This window comes from Lithobates pipiens, unplaced genomic scaffold (assembly GCF_037356315.1).
Source record: "Lithobates pipiens isolate NorthernLeopardFrog02 unplaced genomic scaffold, aLitPip1_a1.2 Scaffold_19, whole genome shotgun sequence".
Taxonomy (NCBI): domain Eukaryota; kingdom Metazoa; phylum Chordata; class Amphibia; order Anura; family Ranidae; genus Lithobates; species Lithobates pipiens.
In genome coordinates, this window is record NW_027507764.1 from 586,515,129 (window position 1) to 586,519,135 (window position 4,007).

Here is a 4,007-nt window from a genome sequence, read left to right on the forward strand (position 1 = left end):
CACTGTGTAAACATGAGATTCTCCTGTAGGATATCTGCATTCCTGGCAATGGTGGGTGCTGCGTTCCTGGCAATGATGGGTGCTGCATTCCTGGCAATGGTAAGTGCATTCCTGGCAATGGTGGGTGCTGCATTCCTGGCAATGGTGAGTAAATTCCTGGCAATGGTGGGTGCTATGTTCCTGGCAATGGTGAGTGAATTCCTGGCAATGGCGAGTGAATTCCTGGCAATGGTAAGTGCATTTCTGGCAATGATGGGTGCTGTATTCCTGGCAATGGTGAGTAAATTCCTGGCAATGGTGGGTGCTGCATTCCTGGCAATGGTAGGTGCATTCCTGGCAATGGTGGGTGCATTTCTGGCAATGGTGGGTGCTGCGTTCCTGGCAGTGGTGGGTGCTGCATTCCTGGCAATGGTAGGTGCATTCCTGGCAATGGTGAGTGCATTCCTGGCAATGGTGGGTGCTGCGTTCCTGGCAATGGTGGGTGCTGCATTCCTGGCAATGGTGAGTAAATTCCTGGCAATGGTGGGTGCTATGTTCCTGGCAATGGTGAGTGAATTCCTGGCAATGGTGAGTGCATTTCTGGCAATGATGGGTGCTGTATTCCTGGCAATGGTGAGTAAATTCCTGGCAGTGGTGGGTGCATTCCTGGCAATGGTGGGTGCTGCGTTCCTGGCAATGGTGAATGCATTCCTAGCAATGGTGGGTGCTGCATTCCTGGCAATGGTGAGTGCATTCCTGGCAATGGTGGGTGCTGCGTTCCTGGCAATGGTGGGTGCTGCATTCCTGGCAATGGTGAGTAAATTCCTGGCAATGGTGGGTGCTATGTTCCTGGCAATGGTGAGTGAATTCCTGGCAATGGTGGGTGCTATGTTCCTGGCAATGGTGAGTGAATTCCTGGCAATGGTGAGTGCATTTCTGGCAATGATGGGTGCTCTATTCCTGGCAATGGTGAGTAAATTCCTGGCAATGGTCGGTGCTGCATTCCTGGCAATGGTAGGTGCATTCCTGGCAATGGTGGGTGCATTCCTGGTAATGGTGGGTGCTGCATTCCGGGCAATGGTGAGTGCTGCATTTCTGGCAATGGTGGTCGCTGCATTCCTGGCAATGGTAGGTGCATTCCTGGCAATGGTGGGACTGCATTCCTGGTAATGGTGGGTGCTGCATTTCTGGAAAGGCTAGGTGCATTCCTGGCAATGGTGGGTGCTGCATTTCTGTTAATGGTGGGTGCTGCTTTCCTGGCAATGGTGGGTCTGCAGTTGGGAACTGACCCTTATTTTGCTTCTCAGTTCTTTATTTAAAATGTTAATTTTTTTTTCCTGAAACTTCCCTCTTAAAGTGAAGGTGCGTGTTATACGCCAATAAATACGCTATATACAAATAACACGCCTGAGCTCATCTCTTCACCACACACAGCCACAAAGGCAGGAGAATTCTTGTTGGGCATTGTATTGGCGCTCGAACTAACACACTTAGACCGAATTTTAATAGTTCAAAGAATGTCCGGCAAAATGGTCGGCATGTTCACTTCATCAAATCTGGCCCTCTTTGAAAAAAGTTTGGACACCCCTGGTGTAAACAATGTGCTGACAGTCTTGCTGATCACATGGTAAAGGGCCGCTGTGATTTGCCCTTTTACACCGAACCACAATCAGCTGTGTCCGAAGGACACAACGGTCTCAGAGCGCGCCTAATGCGCCCCCATATCAGATGAGGTCACAATGCGCGCCCCAAATCAAATCTCATCTGCCATAGACCAAGTATACCTCCCTGACCGGGTCTTGACGTGGTCTATGACAGATCAGATCTCATATGGGTATGCCCTTGTGAGCTATACAAAACATTGGGGGTATACATGTCCCCCCATCAGTATATATAAGGAATCTATCTCTCCCTGTAAGAATAAATCTTCAAAAACAAACGGTTAAGATTTATAAGTTTGTCCCTCCCAGTTTTATCATCGGGCCCCTTGTGGGCATTTGCTGAGCCCTGCAGGCTCTTTACTCTTCTTCCGGGTACTTGGGGGTCTTCTGCAGGATCGTCCAAGTTTTTGTTGCTATTACACACAATTCGTCACAATACTCCATCTCCAAGCATGAATCCTGAAGAAGCAAATGTAGCGAAATGCGTTGATTTCACATGCTTTAATCGTCAGCTTGACCCCCACTGCCTTCTCTTATCATGTGGGTTTTAATAAGAACGATTTGTCTTTTAAGGTAATATAATAAATGTATGTTTTTTTTTTTAATGAAGTGAAGTTTTTCTATACAGAAATTTCCTCTTTCCCTCACCGTTTGGCACATCTGAAGTCCCTTTCTCGTATGGATTTTGGGGTTCCCCCCCCCCCCGCCCATTTTCCTGTTGCCCTAGGCATGCGCCCACTGACTGACTTCTAGGATTGAGAGTAGAAGATAGAAAGGCGATGTGCCTCAGTTCACCTTTTTTGGACAAAAGAAGATTTAAAGCGCTTCCTACTTCATTTTTTGGTCCTTTTCCTTTTCACTCTTTGATTAATGGAGTCGGTCAGAGAGACGGACAGGATTATTACTATAAAAGATGACTTCGCTCCTCCGGCAAAGCAGCGCCGAACTGGCCTTTGCCAGGTGATCTGTTTTTCTGCTTTCAGCACCGTCATAAAAGGAAAAAAAGAACTTGTAAATCCCTCACAGGGAACGTTTTACATACCGGAAACCATGTAACGTACCTGACCCGATACACAAGAATAAGATACCGACAATGGATACAATTGTAGTCATAATAATTTGATGTTTTTTTATATTCCCTTATATAAATAACAGTAACTAGACTGTTATGTAAATAAGGACTCAGCAAAGTCCAGACAAAGTCATCTAGTGAAGTCATTGACCAAATATGGTCACGGATATATACAGTGCCTTGTGAAAGTATTCGGCCCCCTTGAACTTTTCAACCTTTTGCCACATTTCAGGCTTCAAACATAAAGATATAAAATGTTTATTTTTTGTGAAGAATCACCAACAAGTGGGACACAATTGTGAAGTGGAACGAAATCTATTGGATTTTTGAAACTTTTTTTACTAATAAAAAAATGAAAAGTGGGGCGTGCAAAATTATTTCGGCCCCCTTGCGTTAATACTTTGTAGAGCCACCTTTTGCTGCGATTACAGCTGCAAGTCGCTTGGGGTGTCTCTATCAGTTTTGCACATCGAGAGACTGAAATTCTTGCCCATTCTTCCTTGCAAAACAGCTGGAGCTCAGTGAGGTTGGATGGAGAGCGTTTGTGAACAGCAGTTTTCAGCTCTTTCCACAGATTCTCGATTGGATTCAGGTCTGGACTTTAACTTGGCCATTCTAACACCTGGATACGTTTATTTGTGAACCATTCCTTTGTAGATTTTGCTGTATGTTTGGGATCATTGTCTTGTTGGAAGATAAATCTCCGTCCCAGTTTCAGGTCTTTTGCAGACTCCAACAGGTTTTCATCCAGAATGGTCCTGTATTTGGCTGCATCCATCTTCCCCTCAATTTTAACCATCTTCCCTGTCCCTGCTGAAGAAAAGCAGGCCCAAACCATGATGCTGCCACCACCATGTGTGACAGTGGGGATGGTGTGTTGAGGGTGATGAGCTGTGTTGCTTTTACGCCAAACATATCGTTTTGCATTGCGGGCAAAAAGTTGGATTTTGGTTTCATCTGACCAGAGCACCTTCTTCCACATGTTTGGTGTGTCTCCCAGGTGGCTTGTGGCAAACTTTAGACAAGACTTTTTATGGATATCTTTGAGAAATGGCTTTCTTCTTGCCACTCTTCCATAAAGGGCAGATTTGTGCAGTGTACAACCGATTGTTGTCCTATGGACAGACTCTCCCACCTCAGCTGTAGTTCTCTGCAGTTCATCCAGAGTGATCATGGGCCTCTTGGCTGCATCTCTGATCAGTCTTCTCCTTGTCTGAGCTGAAAGTTTAGAGGGACGGACAGGTCTTGGTAGATTTGCAGTGGTCTGATACTCCTTCCATTTCAAAATGATGGCT